Source organism: Dioscorea cayenensis, chromosome 7 (genome assembly GCF_009730915.1).
Source record: "Dioscorea cayenensis subsp. rotundata cultivar TDr96_F1 chromosome 7, TDr96_F1_v2_PseudoChromosome.rev07_lg8_w22 25.fasta, whole genome shotgun sequence".
NCBI classification, from domain to species: Eukaryota; Viridiplantae; Streptophyta; class Magnoliopsida; order Dioscoreales; family Dioscoreaceae; genus Dioscorea; species Dioscorea cayenensis.
This window is the reverse complement of record NC_052477.1, coordinates 13,661,658-13,672,553: the sequence shown is the minus strand read 5'-3', so window position 1 is coordinate 13,672,553 and position 10,896 is coordinate 13,661,658. Positions and strand designations below refer to the sequence as shown.

General features: G+C 39.9%; 1 non-coding gene across 1 annotated transcript; it reads right to left on the bottom strand.

The window, feature by feature from the left end:
• Positions 1-10,272: 10,272 nt before the first annotated feature.
• LOC120266007 lies at positions 10,273-10,379 on the bottom strand. Its single transcript, XR_005537850.1, has one exon. It is a non-coding gene; the product is annotated as a small nucleolar RNA R71 (small nucleolar RNA).
• Positions 10,380-10,896: the final 517 nt, after the last annotated feature.

The following is a 10,896-nucleotide window of genomic DNA, read 5'->3' as shown; positions in this document are numbered from 1 at the left end:
GGGCATCAACACAAGATTCAGTGCACAAGACAATACTAGAGGTGAAACAAGATTCAATAGAGCACAATAACAAATAAGTAACTCAAATCAATCATTAATCCATGCTAGAAGAGTCTTACAATAATGAACAAGCCATCATGGGTAAACTAGCATGCAAATAATACCCTAGATCAAAAGATGCACCCATCCCCACACCTAGTGTTGTACATTGTCCCCAATGTACACTAGTCATGAAAAACATAATAATATATGCAATGAAAACAATGGAGGAGGGTGGAACAAAGTTCCCCGATTAAATCTTGTGCACATGGCGAGATGTGACCCAAACAAAAGGTGTTACAAGCTTTCCATGTCGGGTCCGGCTTCCATGGAATGTGGAGAGGCTCACCAAGCTCCCTTAATGCCCGGCAAGGCATAAAGGGGCATCATTGTTCTAAATTAAAATTGAAATCACATAAACTAAATGCTAAGGAGTAGCCAAACACAAACATACTAGATAAAAGGTAGCAAAGTTCAACACAAGGTTGGTAGGGCATCCCCTTCCCAACTTATTAAAATCAAACAAAGACACTTGCAACAAAAGTAAAGCAAAGAAATAAGTTGTAGAATTAATAACAAGTGTCCATGCTCAGAAGTGAAAGATATCATCAAAAGGTGCTGCAGATGGCGGGGCGATGGAGCAGGAAGCAATAGTGGCTTGTAAGGATGATGCACGAGAGGAGATGACAAACAGCTGGAAATGCTCTGTGAGTTGGCGCTGATCCTCTAAAACTTGGTAAATCTATCCTCGCATCTCGCGCTGCTCGTGATGGATATCCTGAATGTCATCCTCCATTGTATTGAATCTAGAGTCAAAGTCTGATGGGAATGAAGTGCCAGGAGGGTCCTGAGTGGGTGCTCCATCAGATTCGGACTCTGACTCATCATGGTTATGCTGACTAGATTCTACTGTGGTCAAGTATGAAGCAAGTCTGCATATGCCACTATTTTTCTCTAACAAACCAATTGCTCGCAAGACAGGTGCTCCAAGAGGTGCCACATCCCCGACTATAGTAATGCCTCAAGTGCGGTCCAACAAATTCATATCACAGATTAATCTTGTGATATAGGGCCCTGCAAAGATGTATCCCAGACGAAAAAATTGACCCTGATGAATGAACGATTTAGCAACAAGATGCCCAAGATGGATAGGATACTCCTCGAGGATGCCATACATGGTGAACAAGTCAAATTGTGTAACTACACCCGTGCTATCTTTCCGACCTCCAATAGAGCGGGAGATGAGAGCATGAATGTATCTGTGGAGGGGGTTCACCAAACGAGTAGCCTTTTGCATATTTGTGGTGGCACTAGGTGCTAAGGACTTCCAATATTTTCTTGCACTCATACCAAATAGATAATCAATCCGGGGCCGATTAAGCAACGACACGCTAATGAACTCATCATCATAAATTCCCATGTATTTTGTAAATTCCATGTGGTTTATTTCATGAATCTTTCCAAAAGCTTGGAACCTAATGGCACCTTGTCGTCGAATGAGAACACTCCTTTCAACTAGCTTCGCCTCAAATGTGCTCAACACCTCCAATGTGAGTTGGCGAAAAGTAGGTTCATCGATTGAAAATAATTCCGTCCAACCATTTTGAGCAAATAAATCTTTCACTTGCTCAACCCACCCGAGTTCTCCTAGGGCATTCCACTCAATATGCCGAAAAGTACCAAATGGGTTGGTCTTTAAATTTTTATAACGAGACTTGTGAAGAGAACAAGAGAAACGGGGTTCTTCGGGGGTGTGAGAGTCATTCCTCGGCCGTTTAGAAGCGAGTTTCTTGACGTGTGGCATTCCTACATCAATAATAATTCAAGTAAGAATTAAAGAATCCAAGAGGGTGCATAATGTGGCATGAAAATGGATAAAATCATGATGAAACTCAAGAGAATAGGATCCATACGGGCATTTGGAGCCCGTATGGATACTATTCAACTTGCAAGAGGCTCCCATCATCATGAATTCGAAAAAATTTGTACATATTTTCAAGAAAATTCAAAGATATGATGTTCATACCACACAATACAAGCTAAAAGCTTGAAACAATCCACACAAAACTCAAGAAATCAAGAAGAAAGGAATAGAATAAATTTTTCTCATCAATATCCTTACCGACAAAAGCTTGAGAGCACTTGAGTTTAGCTTGAAGAAGAACACTAGATCTACTTCCCAAGGAGATGAGGAATTGATTTAGAATAAGACATGGTGAGATTTGGCCATGGTTTGATGGGTAATAGAGGTTAGGGTTCGGTTGGAGAAGAAGAAGAATGAATAGAGAGAAAAGATGGCAAGGCTCCCATGTAAAATGTGACTCCATACGGCCTCAATGAGGTGCTCATTGAGGCCGTTTGGAGTAGTGTAAAGTTGCTAGAATTTTCAAACGGCCTCAATGAGCACCTCATTGAGGCCGTTTGACCTAGTATAAAGTTGCTAAAATTTCCAAACGGCCTCAATGAGGAGCTCATTGAGACCGTTTAGAACAAGCCAAACTTTCTGGAAAAATCCAGATAGCCTCAATGAGCTCCTCATTGAAGCCGTTTGGACTTAAAATTATGCTTTAAAGCTTGGAATGCTTCTCCAAACTCATGGGCATGGCTACAAAGTGTTCTAAAATCATCTCCAACATGAAATAATGGTTCAAAATTTTGATCTAATGCATGAAATGATAGCCAAAACAAGTGTTACTCAACAATAAAATAAGTAAACAACCACATGGACAATGATCATGATAAATAAATAATGAGAGCATGGACTTATTCAAATTAATAACTCCAAGAGAATACAAAAAATAACAAGAACATGAACACCAAGAACATACAAACATCAAAATAAACCCCGAATAGCCAAAACAATTGACGTACTTTTTCACTTACCTCACGGGGGTCGAATAATTTGAAATTTCCCCCGGTCATCTTCGAATTGTTGTTATTAAAATATAGCTTCAACCTCTGTCCATTCACATTAAAAGTGCCATTTTCTGGGTGAGTTACTTCAACTGCTCTGTGTGGAGAAACTTGAGTGACCGTATATGGACCAGACCAACGTGACCTAAGCTTTCCTAGGAATAGTCTTAGACTAGAGTTGAATAGTAAAACTTGGTCTCCCACTTGAAATTGTTTAGGGTGCTTGATATGCCTATCATGGTACTCCATCACCCTTTCTTTGTAAAGTTTGGAATTTTCGTACACCATGGCGCGCCATTCATCCAATTCATTCAGTTGAAGCTTCCTCTTCTCACGTGCAAGAGTGGAATCAAGATTTAGAAATTTAATAGCCCAATAAGCATTGTGTTCAAGTTCAACAAGTAAGTCGCAGGCTTTTCCATAGACTAATCTGTATGGAGTGGTCCCTATAGGAGTCTTATATGCAGTTCTGTATGCCCAGAGAGCGTCATCCAAGTGATCTGCCCAGTCTCTTCTATTCTGAGCAACATTTTTCTCCAAGATTCTTTTTAAATCCCTGTTGGAAACTTCCACTTTCCTGCTAGTTTGTGGATGATATGGCGTTGCTAGTTTGTGGTAAACATTGTAGCGCTTTAGAATTTTTGCAAACTGAGCATTATAAAAGTGAGTGCCTCGATCGCTAATGATTACCCGTGGTATTCCAAACCTGGAGAAAAAGTTTCTTTAAGAATTTTACCACTGCCCTTGCATCACTTGTTGGCAAGGCCTGAGCTTCCACCCATTTAGACATGTAATCGACTACCACGAGAATGAACTTGCAACTATGTGAGCTTGGGAATGGCCCCATGAAGTCTATCCCCCACACGTCAAAAATTTCACAAGCTTGATTCCAATTCTGGGGCATCTCATCTCAGCGAGAAATGTTACCCACCCTCTGATATCTATCACAAGATTGTATGAACTTTTGGGTGTCTTGAAATAATGATGACAAATAGAAACCTGAATCAAGAATCTTCTTTGCAGTTCGATTTGCATTGTAATGGCCCCAAATTGGTCCTGAATGACAATGTTTCAAGATACTTAGACCCTCAGTCTGCGACACACATCTTAGAACAACCTGGTCTGAATAAATCCTAAAAAGGTAAGGGTCTTCCCACACATAGTTCTTCAAGTCTGAAAAAAACTTTTTTCCGTTATTGATGTGTAAACCATTTTGGGATGACACCCCCGACTAAATAGTTGGCAAAATCGGCAAACCATGGTTGTTCATACTCTTCTACTATTCAAATACTGTACAAGTGTTCCTCAGTAAATGAATCATTGATATCTTTCTCCCTCAAAGTATCAAGATTGGGATTCTCTAATCGGGATAGATGATCTGCTACGAGGTTTTTGGCCCCTCTCTTGTCCTTAATCTCCAAATCAAATTCCTTGAGCAATAGGACCCATCTTATCAAACGTGGCTTGGCATCAGACTTGCTAAGTAGATACCGTAAAGCAGAATGATCAGTGTATACCACCACCTTGGATAGAACTAGACATGATCTGAATTTATCAAATGTGAACACGACGGCAAGTAACTCTTTTTCTGTTGTGGTATAGTTCTCCTGGGCATCTGTCAATGTTTTGCTAGCATAGTATATAGGATGGAAATGTTTGTCTTGTCGCTGCCCAAGAACTGCACCCACTTCAAAGTCACTTGCATCACACATTAATTCAAATGGAGAATCCCAATATGGAGCTACCATTATGGGTGCTTGAGTGAGTTTTTCTTTGAGCGTGATAAAAGCTTCCATGCAATCATCGTCAAACTTGAATGGTACATCTTTTTCCAGCAATTTCGTTAAAGGTCTGGCGATTTTGGCGAAGTCCCTAATAAACCTTCTATAAAAACCTGCATTCCCAAGAAAACTCCTAATAGCTTTTACTGAAGTTGGGGGAGGTAATTTCTCTATAACGGAAATTTTTGCTTTCTCTACCTCAATTCCCTCCTTGGAAATTTTGTGACCCAGAACTATCCCTTCTTGAACCATGAAGTACAAGGTAATTTCTCCCAACTGAGTACAAGGTTGGTCTCCTCGCATCGAGTAAGAACACGCTTAAGATTCCTGAGACATAATTCAAAGGAGTCACCAAACACAGAAAAATCATCCATGAACACCTCCATGAAGTCTTCCACCTTATCCTAAAAAATTCCCAACATGCATCTCTGAAAAGTGGCAGGGGAGTTACACAGGCCAAACGGCATTCGGCGATATGCAAATGTTCCATAAGGGCATGTGAATGTGGTTTTTTCTTGGTCTTCTGGAGCATTGGGGATTTGAAAATATCCTGAAAAGTCATCCAGAAAACAGTAATATGAATGTCTAGCAAGCCTCTCAAGCATCTGATCAATAAATGGCAGTGGGAAATGGTCCTTTCGGGTGGCATCGTTCAATTTCCTGTAGTCAATGCAGACACGCCACCCTGTGATTGTTCGAGTAGGAATCAACTCATTCTTCTCATTGGTGATCACAGTCACCCCCTTTTTTAGGAACTACTTGCACCGGGCTCACGCATTCACTGTTAGAAATTGGATAGATAATGCTTGCATCAAGAAGTTTGATAACTTCAGCCTTTACCACTTCCTTCATGTTTGAGTTTAGTCTTCTTTGTGGTAAGGCTGAGGGTTTATGATCATCCTCCATCAAGATTTTGTGAGTGCAGAACGAAGGATTAATTCCCTTGATATCAGCTATCTTCCAGGCAATTGTTTTCTTGTGCTTCTTCAAGACATTCACCAAATTACTCTTCTGTTCGACCGTAAGGTTTGAGGCAATGATGACAGGAAGCTGAGTTCCTTCCCCAAGAAATGCATATTCGAGGCGTTCAGGTAACTTTTTCAATTCCAGTTTAGGTGCTTCCTCAATTAAAGGTTGCACATTTTTATTCAGCAGCACATAACTTTGTTTTGGTTCATCTTCTTCTGTAGATACGGAGCTTTCACCTGAATTATCGCTGATTCCATACACAGGTTGCACATTATCCTCAGTATTTTCCCTTTGATCTCTGCTGGGTTTAGCTATCGGAATTGACTGACATGCTTGTAGTTTTGCTATGTCCAATGCAGTTAAGTCAGTAGAAAGATTGACTTCTTCCTTCGTTGGAACTTTTGCATAATTCATGAAGTCTGTAAGAATGGCTTTCCAAAAATTATCTTCAGACTGTATATGCGTTGCCTTCCCATGGCTTGATTCTGCATATCGAATTATCGTGTATGTGGAATAAATGATGTATAGGTGGTACCCAATAATTCCAGATACCAACCATAGCCTGCTCATTCCCTTGTGTAAATTCCAAATCTGCCATAATAAACCTTCTCCAATTTCACTGTCAGGTGCAACTAGGTTTGATGGATTTGCTCGTGTCATGCACCGTACCTTGCAAAGTCAATAAAGATAAAGAAAGTTAAGCTAAAAAAGAAGTAAAACAAATGAAAAGAAGTAATAAAAGAAAAGAAAAATGGTTAGAGCAATAACCTAGAAGTTTCCTAGAATTCCATAAGTCCCCGGCAACGGTGCCAAAAACATGATTGTGCTTTCACGCAAGTGTACGGGGTCGCCAAGTAATACCCTGTGAGTGATATAGGGGTCGTATTCCACGGGGCTAAGGAGCTCCTATTACTCCTCCATCACTTACTTTCTAACCTTACAACTTAAACATGGTATTTCACTCTTATACATGCAACAATGCCAATAAATCACAAGTATATCAATTCCAAGGCAAGCGATAAATCACAAGAGCAATGATGATGATAAATAGGCCTAGGGATGAGGATCCCCATGAGGGGTCATCATGATATATGGATGCATAAGAACAACATGGCAAGGGTTATTTAGACCGATGGATCTCAAAATTAGTTCAACCCCAATCTCTCAGCGGTTAAACCCTAATCCCATACGAATAATGACAAGGATCTCTCCCTAATCACATTCCTATGATTGCATTAAGCAAAGGAAGATCATGAAATAAGAATACACTTAACCTAAGTCCATCCTTATAATTTGGAAGGGCTACCAACATCCAATTTCTCGGCATGTCGATACAAGAATACCCCTTCTAGCTCATTAATGATCTAGTACATGCGAGTAGGTCACATCTACATGTACAACTCAATAAAGAACTAAGGATCTCTCCATTTTATAGTTCTAGAAATGAAGAACAATGAGCCAAACCATAAATCACACCAATGCATTCCAAAATAAAAGTATAGCATCCACAATACATAATGACCCCCCAAGGTTCACCTACATCCGGTGGCCTTGGGGGTCTAGTGTGCCATCATACAAACAAGAATCACAAACTCAGGAAACATAAGAAACAAAAGCATAAATGGCACTCCCTAGTCCGAATGATGGTGAAGAAGAACAATGCTGGCCGAATGACGCTTCCTCTACCCCAAGGAATGCCGAATGTTCCTCCTCCCTTGATGATGAAGCTCTCCCCTTGAAGTTCAAGCCCTTGATCACCTCCAAGCCTCAAGCTAAACTCTCCCCAAAATGATGTCTTCATTTCTCCTCTCCTTTTCAAAGTGTTAGCTGCCCAAGAATGTCCAAAAGTCCCCAAAGAATAGCTTCCAAATGCACTCTTATACTCCTGGTATACTCCCTCTCCAAACCAGCAAATATGCCCTCAAAATAGACTCAAAACACCCTCAAAATGGCCTCCATACTGGTGGTATACCGGCTCAAATTGGCCTCCATGCTGGTGGTATACTAGCTCAATGAGCTCCTCATTGAGGCCGTTTGGGCTAGGCAAAAATGCACTCTAGCTCAAGTAATAGTATCCATGCTGGCTCAATGAGCACCTCATTGAGCCAGTATGCCTTCAAACACATTATCCTCTTCTCTGGCTACAGTAATCATCCCGGGCTCAATTCAAGGCAGCAATGAGGCCGTATGCTATGGTTCAATTCCCGACTCAAAAACACTCCAGGTGCTACAGTAATTTTACAACAATACTGATGCTACAGTATCACTGCTATAGTATTCAATCTGCAGTAATCTGCTACAGTGAATATGCTGCAGTACCACGGCCTGCTTTTCTTATCATTTTCGCCCAAATTGTATCTTTGTGTCCACCATGGCGTTTATGTGCCCTGTAAAGCAAATAACACACGATTAAGCACAAAACGGGCATCAATCCTTATAGAAATACATGATAAATACATCAAATATATACACTAAAATACGTACATTTAGACACTTATCAATTACATAATAGCAGACATTGCAAAGAGAAATTGGGTGAAAAGTAGAGACCAACTTGGAATTACTCTTTTTAGGAATCAAAGTAATGTAATTTTTCCCCCAAGAATTAGGCAAAGAACAAGTAGTAAAAAAGTAATTAACAAAATTAAAAAGAAACTCACCAATGTCTTCCCAGAAGAATCTGTAAAATTTAGCATTAAGCCCATCGAAGCCGGGAATCTTGCTAAAGGAAAAAGACAACAACACTTCATAGACCTCATCTTTGGTGATAGCCTGAATAAGTATTTCACTATTTTTTCTAGAAAGAAGAGGAAAATCATCTGGAAGAGCATTAATAGTGTCTAGAAGCTTAAACCACCAGAATCAAACAAGAGATTATTAACCACCAGAATCAAACCAGAGATTATTATTAAAACTGGTAAACACAATGACAACATCCTCCCTATTAGTAAACACCAAACCATTAGAATCAGAGATATGGGAGATAGAATTAAAATAGTTATGAGGATGAATAGAGTTATTGAAAAAACCAATATTATAATATCCATTCTGCAATCACATGAGTCTGGCAGGATGTGCCCATTTAATGGAATTTTATTTTTGAAGGGTTGCATACTTACCATAGAGATCAGAAAATCTGCTATAGATGGCTTTATCCTCTTCATTCGCTGCATTTTCTACTTCCATGTCATTGATATCCTGTTCCACTTTGGCCAATACTAACTCAAAATTATTTGTACCATGAGATCTCCAATGAATAAGCTAGATTCTAGTACAGGCAACAAGGTGTGAAAAAGTATGCATAGGAGTAGTTCTCAAAAAAATTCCACATAGTTCTCACCACATTGTTGCAGCTCAAATAATCAAGCCAATAATTATCAAAGAAAAATATATCTCTTAGAGAACCCCTGAGGACAGGCATTCAAGAAAATTAGGGCATGATCAGAACAAGTGTGAGAAAAATGCTTAACAAACAAGAGCCAAAGTTAGAGGACCAAACCGAATTAACCAACCATTGATCTAGCCTTGCCCACCACCTAGATAGACGAGCTTGATTGTTACACCAGGTGAAGTCTGAAACAATATAGTTGACTTCTAGAAAATTATTACGAGAAATAAAATAAAAAAAATACAAAGCTTTGTGATAATAGTAATACTCAGTTCCACTCTTATGCTCACCTAAGTCAACAATTGCATTAAAGTTACCTATAATGATCCAGAGAATATCAAGAGAGTAAAATCTTGAGAGCTCTTTCCAAGTATGCATTTGATCTTTTACTCTGTTTGGATTGCACACTACAGACAGGATCTGATAAGTGCTTGTGTATTAGTAATATGAAGTATTCTTTTCTTACATTGAGCATTACTTTTCTCAAGTACACACACACAAGAGGTGTGTCAAAGTTTTAGCACCGTTTCCCGGGAGTAGGTGTTTTGGAAACACTTTGCACTTTGCTATTTTAGCTATTCATCACTTGTTCTATTTCACACTTTCTTATTCTTCAATTATTCTGACTTGTTTTCCTTTCTTTGGTAACAGCTCCAGGTTATGACCCAAGGAAACCCTTCGACATTGGTTGAAGGTGATCCAGACATTGGGTGAAGAATTCATAGAAAGGGAAAACAACCTGTGCAAGAACAGTCAAAACATGCTGAAATAGAAGTTGAAGGGTCTGATAATATGGTAGAACAGAATGAGCAGCAGAGGGCACTCTCAGATTATGCCAGACTCACAGTCCTTAGCACGCAATCAAGCATTGTGTAGCCACCGATCACGGCTCAGAATTTTGAGCTCAAGCTAGTCTTCATCCAGATGTTACAGTAGTCCACACAGTTTAATGGTTTGGCTGATGAGGATCCAAACAATCATATTGAGAATTTCTTAGAGATGTGTGACATGCTCAAGATTAATGGTGTCATGGATGATGCTATCAAGTTGAGGGCCTTCCCATTTTCCATGAAAGGAAGAGCAAAGCAATAGCTACACTCATTACCTAGAGCATCGATCACCACATGGGAAAAGATGGTAGAAACTTTTCTTGTTCGATATTTTCCTCCAGGAAAATCTGCAATGCTTAGGAATGAGATATCTTCTTTTGTGCAAGCAGAATTGGAGTCTCTTTTTGATACATGGGATAGGTTTAAGGAGCTCCTGCAGAAATGTCGTCAACATGGGTTTCCCGAGTAGATGATCATTCAGACTTTCTATAATGGTTTTAACCCAAGCACAAAGCAGTTACTTGATGCTGCAACAGGAGGTACCTTAGGAAGCAAGACCACCGATAAAGCCGAGCATTTCATTGAAGAAATGGCTATGAACAGTTATCAGTGGAACACGAGGGATAGAAAAAAGGTAGCCGAACTTCATGAGATTGATGCAGTTACTTCATTGGAGGCCTAGGTAGAGTCATTGAGCAAGAAGTTAGACACTCTAACTTCTCTTAGAGTGGCGGCCGTGACTTGTTGCACTGAGTGTGGGGGAGGACATGCACCATCTGATGCCCGATTTCTATTGGTGGTATATCCTTAGTGGAACAAGTTGTCTTTGTGGGTAATGCAATGAGAGGTCAAGGAAATCCATATAACAATACCTGCAATCTGGGGTGGAGGAGCCACCCAAACCTTTGTTAGAGTAATCAAGGGCAACGTAAGACTATGGCACTCGGGGTTTCCAACAATAACAACAAGCCCCGAA